The sequence below is a fragment of the Eschrichtius robustus genome, chromosome 3 (assembly GCF_028021215.1).
Source record: "Eschrichtius robustus isolate mEscRob2 chromosome 3, mEscRob2.pri, whole genome shotgun sequence".
Taxonomy (NCBI): Eukaryota; Metazoa; Chordata; class Mammalia; order Artiodactyla; family Eschrichtiidae; genus Eschrichtius; species Eschrichtius robustus.
In genome coordinates, this window is record NC_090826.1 from 34541862 (window position 1) to 34556359 (window position 14498).

The 14498-nt window shown below is 46.8% G+C and overlaps 1 protein-coding gene across 3 annotated transcripts in view; it reads right to left on the minus strand.

The window, feature by feature from the left end:
* The window catches only part of HIVEP3 (HIVEP zinc finger 3), a 495837-nt gene extending 489868 nt beyond the window's left edge, over positions 1-5969 (minus strand). For all 3 annotated transcript variants that reach the window (XM_068539651.1, XM_068539654.1, XM_068539650.1), the window contains exon 1: positions 5819-5969. The gene's annotated coding sequence lies outside the window, so the exon portion shown is untranslated. The remainder of the gene's footprint in view (positions 1-5818) is intronic.
* Positions 5970-14498: the final 8529 nt, after the last annotated feature.

The window sequence follows — 14498 nt, forward strand, 5'->3', positions numbered from 1 at the left end:
CTCAGCGTGGTGTCTAAATCCCAAATATCAGATTGGTCTGCCTTAGTCCAAGAACCCTTCCAGAATCCAATTAGCCATTGTTGGGGGATAGACGGTGGGTGGGGTCTGTTCACATGCCAAGCAGAGTCACCCTCTCCAGGCTCTTTACAAATGGAAAAGATGCTGGGGATCTTTAATTCAGATACAGAACAAGCCTCCACTAACACATCCCTGACACTGGCAGAGAGAACGGGCGTGACTTCTACAAGGGTGCCTCTAACAAATGCCTTCAGAGTCCTGGCAAGTGATATAAATGAGTGAAGAGGGCAGGATGGTAAAGATGGCAAACTAGGGAGTCTCTGCTACATCCAAAGAGGGGTGGCTACTATAACTAACTACTGCCAAGGAGGAATGTGGACCCGGAGTTGCCAGATCTTCTGATGGTTCAAGAGAAACCAAGAAATGTGGCAATTTGGAAATTGCAGTGTGAAATCTCCCACTTTCAACTAATCCAATTTTTAAAAAATAAAACACTGTGCAGACCAAATAAAACACATCTGCTAACCAAATTTGGTTCAGGGCTACCCGTGTGCAATTCTGTTTTATACAGTCAGCTCAAAAATAGGACACAGGTAATTTATCACCCTCAAGAGCAATGTTTCCCAGGGGGTTCAATGAGAAGATTTCATTAGCTGGGGGAACCAGAACTCTCGGTCCCCTTTCACAGTACCTGCCTTCATCTTCTCTACCAGTCCTGGTACAAACTCCCAGCAATTTTACCCATGAGAGACAAGGCTTAATGGAAAGAATTAGGGCTTTGGAATCAAACAAGCTGTGTTAAAACCCAATGCTACCTCTTAGCTTTCCTTAACTTCTCCAAAACTCAGTTTCCTCATCTGCAACCTGGGAATACTAATTCCTACCTAGAAAGGTTCTAAGGAATGGAATCAATATAAGTAAAGTGCTTGGTGCATAATAGAGGCACAGAGTAGATAACTCTTATTAATAGACTAGGAGTTGCCCTCACCATAGAAAGGCATGATAAAATTTTCCATAATATAAAAGTTTTGAAAGAAAGGTTGCAGGAGGACACAGCTACAACCTGAATACAAAACCAAGCGCTCTTCACTCTCCACTCTATGTCTAGACACAGAAGAATCTGGGAAGTGCTCAGATCGACAGCCTACAGGGTTCCTGTACTCCCGGGACAGAGATTGTGTCTTTGAAGCATTACACGCGGTGTCCTCAACAAAACCACCTTTAGAAAAATTTCCTAGAACTTTTCAGAATTATTCTGGCAGGATCCAGCTTCCCTTCTTGGCCTATAAACCCTTGTGCCTCCACAAATTACCCTGACAGCCTCCTCCCACTCCAACGGCCTCTACTTCCTGTTCCAAACTACCGTGTTGAGCAATCCAGTTATGGAAATAGCTCCTGGGTGGCAGACGAACGCCTGTGTTCCGGAGGCTTGTTTAGCTGCTTCTCCCTCCTGCCTGTCAGAAGGGAGGGTGCTGTTATCACTTGCAAGGACTCAAGGAACACTTTGTATTTCCCTCTTCTTCCTCTTCCCTCTAGCCTCAATATGCTCCTAATAAGAAATTTTTTTAACATCTAAAGTGGAGTTTTTCCACCTCAACCCTATGAGCATTTCAGTCTGAGCAATTCCTTGTTTGGGGGGCCATCCTGTGCATTGTGGGATATTCAGCAGCTTCCCTGGTCTCTACCCACTGGATGCTGGTAGCAGGTATGCTGTCCCCAGTCACAACAACCAAAAATGTCTCCAGACATTGCCAAGTGTTCCCTAGGAGGCGAAATCACCCCTGGTTGAAAACCACTAGTCTAAAAGATAGTGGAAAACCAAGGCCAATATTGTCCTGGCAAAAAAAAATGAGATTATACAGTTTATTTCCACATACACTATTAGACAAAGTATTTCAACTTATAAATTTGTAAATATGAATACAGAACTGAAGAAATGTCGCATCCTAAGCCAGAAACACATACAGGAACAAGAGAAAAATGAACTTACAATGCTCTCAACTATTTCTTCAGTCTTTGTGGCTTCCTGTGTAAATCTTATTTGTTTCCTCCAAATTATCCTGTTTTCCAGTCAATGTGGTAACCATTTCATGCCAAGCCTTCTCTGACGTGCCATGCAATCCTCATTGGAAAGAAAAACTCCTAATGCCTCTCTGAGCGCTCCCCATGAGGTGTGCTGGCTCTACAGCACACACTCAACAGGTATCACTGGAGAACGGAAGCCCCCAAAGAAGATTTCCCAGTGAAATCAGAAGCATCACGTCCTCCTGGTATGGCTTCAAACACCACCAGATTCCCATGATGGCCAAGAAGCAAAACACAAGGCTAAAAAAGCAGTGTGAGAGGTTACAACACCCAAGGAGAAATACTATTCTATTTCTTCGTTAGGCAGAGGGAGTTTCCCATGGTACACTCCCCTCTTGAAAAGAAAGAAAATCTGCTTTCCAGTCTGCACAGGGCTTACACTAGCCACAGTCTGTTATTCAGCTTTGGGGGATATACATACAAAGCTGTCTCTCCTCCCCACAGCACTGGACTTCCCAGCTCCACTCCCAACGCCCCCCCTGACCCCAGAGAGATGTTGACACGTTCCTCCTCTCTGGCGCTTGCCGACAGGCAGATGCTGGGTACAGGGGATTCTGTCTTTCGGGGTCCGTTACTTCTGCAATCCCAGGCCACCACCTGTCTCAGTCTGGATCCCCTCAGTCCTAGATTCTGGCCAAGGCCTCCTAACTTGTCTCCCTGGTTTAGAGTTTCCCCTCTAATCCAGGTTTCACACAGATGTTGATCTTCCAAGAGCACAATCCAGAAGGGCCCAGAATCCTTCTGCGGTTTCTCGTTCCCTATAACTGGATACAATCCCAGCTTCTTCTGTGCACGATTTGTGAAACACACCAAATGGATGGCTCAGGAGGTGTCTGAGCAGGAGCAGGATAAGCACTGAGTGAAACGGGTATGCACACGTGGGGGATTCATCCATTGTATCGACGGTGAAGGGAGAAAGGGGTGGAGGCTGTTAGATGCAGTGACCTTAAAGTTTCCTTTCAACCCTGACTTGCCACGATGCTGGGAACTCCTGGATCCACCATTCAGGTCCTGCCATCCAGGTCCTGCCATCATCTGACCCCAAGCCTCCTGCAAAGTGATGCCAAATGGTCCTCCACGAATGCTCCTGCATTGTCCAGCACATGATTACCCCACTTCCACAGCATGACTTCTTTTCTGCTTGTCTTTTATTTTTTTTAATTGCAATGGAATGATGCTGGTGGCAACAGAATAAAACAATACTGAAATATTTAAGATAAAGTCTCTCGACCACTGCACTCCCATGGCGCAGTGCATGGTGGCCACTGGCAAGCATACATCGTGTGCCCTCCAGTCCTTCTCCATGACACATACACATACGCGTGCGCACACACCCCACTCATCTGATACTTGATCTTATACTGTGCCTTAGGGAGGAGGACATTTAATTCTTACATGCATTGACTCATCTCTCCAGCTCCCCAGGAGGTTAAGGCTAGTTAGTTCACCTGCTTCAATTGCTATTATTCCACCAATGAGGAAATGGGAGGCAGGGAGATCAGGTACCCTCCTCAAAATCACAGATTAGTTGGTGACAGAGTTAAGGCCAGAATAAGAACTCTTAGCCCAGTGTTTGTTATTAAACTGTAAGTGCTCTTCTCCCCACAGTGCAGGGTGTATGCAGGAAGCAGGTAGAAATAAATACTTGCTGGAAAAAAAAATAACCTACAGAGGCAGGATAGCACAGTGGTTAAGTACTTGGACTCTGAACTCAGGCTGCCTACGTTAGGATCTAGCTGTCGTTTACTTAACTATGTGACCTGAGTCGATCAACTGGGCCTCAATTTCATTGTCTGAAACCGGGGTAATGATAGTACCTCCCTTATAGGATTGTTGTGAGAATTAGATAAGTTAACATCTATAAGGCACCCAAAACAATGCCTGATACTTATGCTAATAAAATCAGCATCATAATACTAATATAGTCCCCAAAATACAGTAAATATCATCCTTCTTAAAATTTAAGCTGGCAAATCAAAACTAAATCTTCTTAACTCGGTTCCTTGTTCAAAAAGAAATCAGCATGTGGGGGAAACTCACATGCTATTAGTCCACAAAATATTTAAGTGACACCGTGACTGAAATCATCTCTACAAGTAGGAATGACCTCATAATGACCTCATAGATCAAAAGCATTGTAACACCTACCGCACCAAAGAATAAAAAACCTTAACAGCCTCTAGAGGTAATTATCTAAGTAAAGTAGGCTGCAAAAATGTTGAAGAATTGTTTTTGCCATGATAATATTTCGAGTAAATTGCTGCTTCTATACTAAAAGTACTGGTGTTGCAGAACTGGCATACTAATAGAAAGATTATTATAGAAACACTATTAAAATGAATTAGACATTATTAAAGATTCAACACTACAACAGTGCCTGATTACAAGAGATTTCAAGCTGTATTGCTTAATGGGCAGAAAAAAGTGCTAATTAAGCCCACTCTTAGAGGATGTCCCTAGGCAGGTCTGTAAACCACAGGCAGCAAGAGGTCTATGGACTAAACGCAGAACCAGTAACACCAGCCCAGATGGATACAGTCCTACCAGGAAGATAGGGAGAGAACAGGAAAAGCCAAGGTTTTCTGCACAGGAGGGGTAACCTGGTAAAGCAGACAACTATCCAAACTTATTTGAACCTCAGGGTTTGGGGGTTTTTTTGTTTGTTTGTTTTCCTTAACTGCTTTGTCAGCAACACTTCTAATTCCTCCTTTGCTTAAGTGAGGAAACCCAAATAACCCACCATAGATTGGCGACCCTTAATAAACAGTATAAGCAGGGAGAGGCAGAGAAAGCCTTGCCATTATCACCAAAGCCTTCTCAGGCAACCAGAAGACACTGAATTGCTCTCCCGGCAGCACCTCGGCCAAAAGCATCTCTCACCGCAAACAGCCTAAAGCTCTCAGTGGTTCTCAGAGTTGCTAGACTAAAGGCATTAGCTATGCGTTTCAGGATCTATTTTGCTTTCCCACCTTGTTAATTAACTAATCAGGGATGGCAACGCGCCTCACAAATATAAAGTGTCAGGGAAATGCTAAGTAAATTCGTCTACACGTTCTGTCAATGCTCAATTAGGAAAGGGGGAAGAGCGAAGGGCTGAGCTTTCCCCAGAATGCTGCAAGCTAGGGGCTAGGCTCGCTAACGTACAGGCGGAGAGACCCGTGTGCCCTGCAGCAGCCTCCAGCCCAGAGCAGGGCTCTCGGCAGGACTTCTCGAAAGGAAACCTGGACCAGGGCCACCCCGGGGCAAAGGCAACGCTGCTCGCAAGGCGCATCCTCGCAGCTCAGCCTCCATCTCTCCGCATCTCTCAGATGTCAACAAACCCGGACCACAAAGTGAAACTTTCCGGGCCCCCGCTGTCGCGCTGGTTGTCTGCCCTCTGCCTGGGAGCGCGGCACGGGGACAGGTGTGGGGCCGAGGCTCGGGAGGGGCCCCAGGGGCCCCTGCCCCCAGCCCCAGCGATTGTGTAATCGGCCCGAGAGGGGGGTGCTCGGGACCAGCCCCACGCCAGGATGCGGAGGCGCGGCCCGGGGACCCGGCTGCAGACGCGGCGCCCGGAGGTGTGGGGGGGATGGGGAGGACGGTCGTCCCGCCCCCCGGGACCGCCCCCGGGAGGCAAGGGGAGCCGCGGCGCTGACACAGCCCGGAGGGGGCGCCCGCGCGGCGGACCGCTGCCGAGTAGGGGGACGCGATGGCTCGGCAGCGCGGCCGGCCTTACCTGCGCGCCGGGCCGGCACGGCGGGAGGCGGCTCGGGATGCCTGCGCGACGGACGGCGGTCGGCAGCGCCGGCAGCCACCGGGGCCACGACATGTAAGGAACCGCGGCGGCGGCGGCGGCGGCAGCAGGCGCGGGACTGACAGCCCCAAGCCCCGCCTCCAGGCCGTGGGCCCCGCCCCCTCCGCGGCCGCACGGCTGGCCCCGCCTCCTCCGCCCACCGCCGGGGTCAAGCTCGGTCCACCGGCCCGGAGGGCGGGGCCCCTCGCTTCCGATTGGTCCGGGAGATAACCGCCCCGCCTACTCCCCACCCCCTCCTTGGCGGAGAAGCGGCGCGTGCGCGGTGGCTGCGATGGGCAACGCGTAAGTGCAGAGTGCTGGCGTTCTGGATCCCCTACAGCTGGTATTGGGCATCCTTCCTTATCCGGAACGACTGAGAGCCTTGGGTGACCTGAAGAACCAGGATTCAGACTCAGACTCCACGGTGAATTGTCTTTATTCACCTGTGAACGAATCTGCGGGAAAAAAAGTCAAACCGGAATGGGCCAGGCTCTAACCACAGGAGACCGCGAAACTAGGAACTGCAACAGAAAACGAACCGCTGGCCCGGACGTATCTGCGACAGGTCTAGGGGTGCTTTATCCACGTGCTGGATTCTCTCCCTGGTCAACAAGTGTGATGGGTGTGCAGAAGGTCCAGTAGTTGTGAAGCGAGGTTAGGGCATTAAGGTTGTGCCGACAGAGGAAGTGAGGGATGTTGAAGAAAGTAGCCTCTCTCCAGCGCCTACTTCCTTCTCCCCACCCCCCCCCCCGCCCCCCGTATATCTCACCGCTCCCTCTGCGGTTCCCGCCACCCTCAGCCTGTAAATAAGACCAAGACTCTCCCAAAAAGAATCAACTGAGACCCAGCAATTCCACTCCTAAGTATTACTCAAGGGAAACATATATCTACACAAAAACTTGTACACAAATGTCGTAGCATATTCATAATGGCCCAAAATTGGAAATAATCGAATGTCCATCGTTTGATGAATGGATAAACAAATTATGGTTTATCCATACAATGGAATTTCATTGGACTATGAAAAGGACTGAAGTACTGATCCATGGTATTATATGGACTAACATTGAAAACTAAGTGAAAGAAGCCAGGCACAAAAGATCATATTGTATATAAGTCCACTTGTATGAAATGTCCAGAATAGGCAAATCTATATAGACAGGAAATAGGTTGGTGGTTGCCAAGGGCTGGGGGAAGGGAGAATGGAAAGTGACGGCTAATGGGCATGGGGTTTCTTCTGGGGTGATGAAAATGTTCTGGAATTAGATAGGAGTGATGATTGCACAACTTTGTGGATATACTAAAAACCACTGAGTAATACATTTTAAAAGAGTGAATTGTATGGTATGTGAATTGTATCTCAATTTTTTTTTAAATCAAGCTACAATTTTTTAAAAACCACACCTAACTCCCTTGAGGCTGTACCCTTTCCAATTACCATGCACTTTCCCAGCCCTTCTCATCCAAGATTCTTGCAAGGGTGGTCTGCATGTTTTTACTTCTACTTCCTCATCTCCCACATATATATTAGTTCCCTAGAATGTGGCTTCTGCCTGCACTAGAGCTCAAAACTGATGTCTCCCTTAATCCTGTGGCTTTCTATGACCCTGAACATTCCTGGTTCTCCCCCTTCTCTCCATTCTTTCCGTCTTTTGACCTTCATTTCCTTGGCAAACTTATTTTAAATATTGATGTTTTCCATGGCTCCTCCCAAAATACTTCCTAGGTTCTATCATCCATGTCCATGAGTTCAGTTACTGTGCTTCAAATTCTTACATCCACCTGATGTCCCACAGGTTTCTCAAACTCAGCGTGTCCTAAGCAATTTGTCACCTTCCCTCCCCCTGCTCTACCATCTCTCTAATAGTGATATCTATCACTGCATGCTGGGACCTAGGAGTCATCCTTGATTCTTCCCTTGTTCTTCTTCTAGAGTCAACCACCAATCTTTATCCCATAAATGTCCTTACATCCACGGTTCTTCTCTATTGCGACTACCACAGTGCTAGTCCGCACTCCATCATCTTTTTTTTTTTTTTTTTTAATAATTTATTTATTTAATTATGGCTGTGTTGGGTCTTCGTTTCTGTGCGAGGGCTTTCTCTAGTTGCGGCAAGCGGGGGCCACTCTTCATCGCGGTGCGCGGGCCTCTCACTATCGCGGCCTCTCTTGTTGCGGAGCACAGGCTCCAGACGCGCAGGCTCAGTAGTTGTGGCTCACGGGCCCAGTTGCTCCGCGGCATGTGGGATCTTCCCAGACCAGGGCCCGAACCCGTGTCCCCTGCATTGGCAGGCGGATTCTCAACCACTGCGCCACTAGGGAAGCCCGACTCCATCATCTTTTGCCAATTCCCTTCACCTTTCGTCCCCTTCAAATCGAGCTCCCAAACAGCTGGTAAGGTTGATACCCACTGCTTTAGCTGACATAGCGAGCATTCCTCATTCTTATGAGAGCAACGCCCTGATTTTGCTTTAAGAACCCACCCTCCCCCATGAGATACAGGCTTGGTGAGACTGCCAATCAAGATGCCGACTTTACCTGGTTCAGGCTGGGTGTGCCCTCAAGCTGGGACAATGCAACATCCTTCTTCTGGAATTTGAATTCTGCACAGAGCAAAATAAAAACAGAAGGTGGTTGGACCTGATTTTCCCCGACCAAGGAGACTGCCAGTCAATTCCTGATATTTCTGTCCTGGGAGCTCTTTTCAGAGCCTGGGTGCTGCAGCTTTTCCTTCGGTTTTCTGAATGATCCCATAGCTCTCCAGTGAATTCCTTTTTTGGAAGTTAACCAGGGTTGCCTGCAACCATAGATCCAAACGAATACAGTAATATGTCTAAGACACAAACCATGTCTTTCCCTACTTAAAACTGTTTAGAGGCATCCTATCACCCATAGGATAGACTCCAAGCTTCATGACCCTGCCCCTGCCTGCCCCTCCCACGTCTTCTCTCTCCACCCCCTGCCTGGCCCTTCTGAATTACTTGGAGTTTCATGGAAACTCACTGTAAGGTTTCATGCCTCAGCGTTCATGAGTCCCCTCTGGGTAGAATAACCTTCCCTATTTTCCACCAGCTAACTTCAACCATTCTTTAAGGAGTTCTCCTCCTTCAGAAAGCCTTCCCTAGCTCTTCCCTGTTCCCAATATTCTGCTTCCTTTGTGTTCTCAAAGCACCCTATTCTTCCAGCTGTTACTGCACTTAATGGTGTAGTATTTTACTTATCCATTTAATTATCTTCCTCTTCCACTAAACTTGGAGTTGCTGGAGGGCTATACCCTTCTCTATCGTATCCTTAGCGCTTAGCACAGTGCCTGGCACATGGCAGGTGCTCAGAACCCTCCTTTCTTCTTCTTTGCCTCTGTAATTCCTGAATAGATGAATAAGACACTGAGTAAGTGTCTCTCATTGAGGGACATTAACAAGCATTTTTCCCAGAAAGATAAAAAGCAGAAGTTCAGCCCTAAAGCATCTATACAGTTGCCCCAAAACTGAATTCCAGTTCCAAAAAATTTTCCAGAAGATGGCTAAAACCTCAGTAAGACTAAAGAACATTTATTTAAATGATATAGTTCTCATCTCTAAAATCTACTCAATTTCTCCTGAAAGCCTTCATGGCTTAATGAGATGCAAAATTAAGTGACTCAGACAATTGTACTCATTACTGTGACTAAATAGCAAGGTGTGTTTTTGTGTTTATTTGTAATCATAGCGGAAGAATAAATTGAACATAACAAGCAAATCCATAGTTCCATCTGGATGTCTATTGTGAAACATGTACTACCTTAAGAGGGATTATAGAACCATCCATATGCAGATGCTGAGTGAGAAGAGCTGGGTTCTAGTTTTAACTTGGCCATGACCAGCTACTTGACCTTGGGTAAGTCACTGCCCTTGGATGCTTGCAGTCAGACTCCCCAGTATCCATTCCTCCATTGTCCCACCATCAGAACCACAAAATGTATTTGGAAAACCACTTTTTCTCCATTCTAATCCATATAGTCTTGCTTAACCTGACCGCAAACTCCAGGAGTTGGGCCTGATTGACTTAAAGCAATCCTTCTATACCATTTGGTTACAGAAATTAGTTCAAAAGCAGACATGAAACCCAGTCAGGGCAATGAGATTTGAGAAGACATTTTCAAGGGCTTCTGACAAAAAGAAGATTCCTCTCCCTGCTGTAGCTACTATCAATGATGTAAGGTCTAGAATTAATGCAACCACATGTGACAACAAGGATAGAGACTAGATTGCCAGACAGTGGATGAATCCTGAGAAAGGCTTAATGGGAAAATGGAAAATAAACAGAACCTCAGTTACATTGTTGAGCAGTGAGCAGCTAGATCAAGCCACACCTGAAGCTGTTACCCCATACTTTCCAGTTATATGAGCCAATAAATCCCCTACATTGTTGGAGTTTAGTTTTCTGTCTGTAACATAACTTGTCCTAACAATAACACTTAACAATCTCTGTGGGCCTCCATTTTCTCATATATAAAATAAAGGTAATATGAATAATCTCTAGGAATTCTTCCAGCTCTCACATCCTGTGAGTCTCCAAAGGGTTAATGTACTTATAAAGATGTAAGTGCATTATGATTTACTACTAACACTAAAGAAAATAAGACTCTCTAATTTAACCCAACCAAAGAGACTAGAAATGCAAACAAAAATCCTTAATCTTTAGCCTATACCAGGGGCTACCCTGATCTCCACCCTCTCCCCCTATACTTCAGCCACTTGTTCCTATGCTCTGAGAATAGTTATTGGGGGAGGGGTGATCTGGGAAGGAAGCACATAGGTTACCCTGCTTTAGAAGATCTATGATTCTTGGTGGTGCCCATGGCCTTAGACCCCTTGTTCAGATTCTGACCTCTGCTACCTGAACTCTTTGACCTGAGCCTTCCCCTGTGCCTTCTCTCTCTCCCCGGATCTGACCTCTGAGTCATATGTTTAACCTGCCAGCCTTCCCTCATATCTGCGTTCCCAGCACTGACCACCTTCAATCAGCTGGAAGTGCTGATATATTAGCCAGCAACTCCAGAGCACAGGTTCGTTTATCTGTAGCAACAGGGCCTAGAGGAAGGAGACCGGGATGGTTACTTAACTGAGGAAAGTCACTTAATAAAAGAGATTAAGCACCTTAGAAGCCTGAAGGGTTGAGCAAATTGTTTGATATACTGCACTAGCAATTATGAGTGAAAGGTTTCACATACAGGATATGTAGCTCATATAAAATAATGCATTTGGACATGCAATTGTAATCAACATCCTAATTCAAAAAGGCATTTCCTGGGTCCCTGTTAGGTATTGCATTTGGGACACTGGGGCCATACCTGAAGGCACTGGGAACCCCGGGAAGAGGCGATGTGGAAAGAATCCGTGTTGCTTTCCTAGAAATGGAAATTAAGAGCATGCTGTTAATTAAGTTTGTTCTTTGTTCTGCTTTGCAAGATTCATGGAAAAAGACAGATCTCCAGCACAGTTTTGATTGATTCATTTAACATTTTATGACCAAATCACCTTTACATACAGAGATGACTAAGATAATGTTCCTATCCTTCAGGAGCTGGCTCAGGAAATGGACACTGGATCAGGCAGGTTGCAGCACTGGCTGATCTGAACAGAAAACCCACAAGAGAGTCCAGATGACACAGTTTATAGGGATCAGCCTCCCGGGGGGGAGAATAAAGCAGAGAGTGGATATAGAGCATAAACATAAAATAATCAGTTCACTTCACCCCATTTACCATCCAGCTTCCATTACTGCCTTTCATTTTAGTAATGAAAATCTCATCCCAAATACAAGGAGACAGAAGTGTCATCAGCCATCGTATTATTATTGGTGATGTCATCTAAAGTGTACACCCACCTGCAATCTAAATTTTGAGGTTAGCTACCACCAGTATTCTTCATGTAAAGAATAGGGAAAGGGGAGGGGGAAAGAATCAATTAACATAAAATTAGTATGACTGTTATAGTCACCACTTCTGTAGCCTGTCCCGAGGCGAGAGCTCATAATCATGGCTTCCTTCTTTGATTATCCATTCACCTTACCCTCTACCCCAGCTGGTGGGAAGACCCAAACCTTCGTCTCAAGGTAACTGAGCCCTTACTAGTCCTCTCTGTACTGGGTTACCAGTTTTCCAATGAACTTTATTATTGGAGTGGAAATTCTAAGAAGTGGCCCCATGAATCCCTTGGGTTCCAAGCAGAGTCTTCTCAGCCCAGTGCACAGCAGACACCCAATTTCCCCTTGATAGCCAGGACAGTGATCTGCTTCTCTTCTTGTTGATTTAGTGGCATGAGGAGTCCCCAAGTGGCCAGGGACAAGCTCAGCTTCCAATTCATCAGAACCATGACAGCATTCCTTAGTGGGAACATACCTCTCTTAGAACCAACACCCCAAACCTGCCAAACCCAAGATCATGGAGAAAGAAACAAAAGTTCTGTTAAGGGGAGTGTTCACTGTAATTGTTAGAAGGGCCACTCTTAACTCTTCCCTTTGGTTCCTAGCCCATGTGTTGTTGCTATGGAGACAACACCAGCTATCGACTGCTGGTTTAAAGCATACACTGCATCCTACAGGTAAGCTCAAGCCTTGCATAGCATCACATCACAGCTGGCCTACTGGCCCTTCACTTACAGACATCTTCGTTACAGTAGCCCTGTGTTGAAAAAAACAGAGATGCTGTCAGTCTTTTTTCCTGGATGAAAGTATGGAGCAGAGCTGCCCGCAGATTTCAGAATTGTTATGTATGAGAGAAATGCATGCCTATATTCTTTAAGCCATTCTCTTTGGGAGTCACTTTGGCTCTAAGTAAGATAGCAATCATGGCTGTTAGCACAGCCCCAACTTGTGCTCTTTCTAGCTAGGTTACAGGGAGGGGCATGAGGTGGAGAGTATAGAAAGACGAGAGCCTCTGGCACTTATAACCCACGTTCAAATACAGCTGCTGGCTGTACATTCCCCACTGGGCAACCCTCTGCCTCAGAAAACCGCCCCTGTACTTAAATTCCAGGCCCTGCTCTTGCTCAGGTGTTTTCCGTCAATGGCAGAGGGAAGAGTGGGGGAAAGAAGGGACACTCAGAGGCAGGTAGGACTGCTTGAACCTGCTCTGAATCACTCCCTGCCCCATCCAGTCCATTGCTGCCCTGACACAACTGTCCACCCTCAGCCAGCACTACTAGGGCCCTGCTGCTTCTCTGTCTTGAAGAGATGAAGATGTGGGCAGTGACCTGCCCAGGGAGAGAGAAATAATTCAACTCAACTAAAAGACTTCCCTCCAGCCTAACCCCCCTAGGCTTCTACCCAGCACTCCTCTGCTCTGTGTGGTTGTTAATCATACAGAGACACCAACTACATTGTGTCTCCCTAGGGGATTCTCACTGTCCTTCTGATGGTTTCTCAGATCCATCGACTTCCCTCTCCCATCTGTGTTGTCAGGGAAAAGTTGAGTGACCAGTGCTGGTTCCCTTTCCTATGCTGAGATGAGGTTTCAGAGGTAGTGGGGAGACAGGTCAGAAGAACCTGTTGCAGAAGGAGGTGGAGTATGCATAGGAAGGTGGTTACATAGTATATGATCTCATTTATATGAAATTTCCAAAATAAGTCAGTCTATGGAGAAAGAATGCCGACTAATGGTTTCCAGGGGCTCAGAGGAGGCAGGAATGGGGAGTGACTGCTTAATGGGTAGGGGGTTTCCTTTGGGGTGATGAAAATGTTCTGGAACTAGACAGCAGTGATAGTTGCACAACACTGTGAGTGTCCTAAATGCTGCTGAGTTGTATACTTTTGGCTAAAATGGTGAATTTCGTGTTATGTGAATTTTATCACAATAAAAATAATAGGCAGTTGGACTTTATTCTGATTGGACAGAGAAGACACTCAAGAGTTCCAGGGTGAATCTGGTAGAGACTGAAGTAAACAGAGCTGTAAGAGGTTTATTTGACCTTGGAGTCCGTCTTGGAGCATCTGTTCCCTTGAGCACGGGGACTGATGGGGATGAAGGAGAGTGGGGGAGAGAGTAGGATGAGTAGAAGATGCTGACTCCAGGAAGGGGAGCAGAGCAGGTGTCTGGGCCAGGTACCTTTTCTGGATTCTCCTGATGTCATGGATTTTCTGTTGTTTTTGTTCGTTTGTCTGTTTCTGAGTACTCGGCATTCTATCACCTCCTCATCTGGGGAGAATTCAAAGTGAGGGGTGGGTCACGGGCGGGTGGAATACTCCTTTGTAAATCTTGACTATAGGCAGGGACCTTCCTCCCAATCCACAGTCTGAGAAGGCCAGAGACTTTCCCTCTAAGCCCCGCACCACCACCTGCTAACTTGCTTAGCTGATGGGATATTTCTTCTGGGACTTCAAATCATGGAGAGTGATGCAACGACACAAAAGCAGGTGAGAGACCACTCACAGCAGCCAATCCCAAGGATGAGAGTTCACCGGTGGTAGCAGTGGACCGAGTGTGGGGCTTTGGCATTGAGGGTCCAGGGGCAGCTGTACCTGGCAGCATCTCCATCACACTGACCTTGAGGGTGGCCTTGGCTGTGGTAGCCACGGCCTGGCCTCTTGTTCTGGTTATCTTCTGAGCCTGGTTTGCCAGCCTCCCTTCAATTCTCAAGCCACC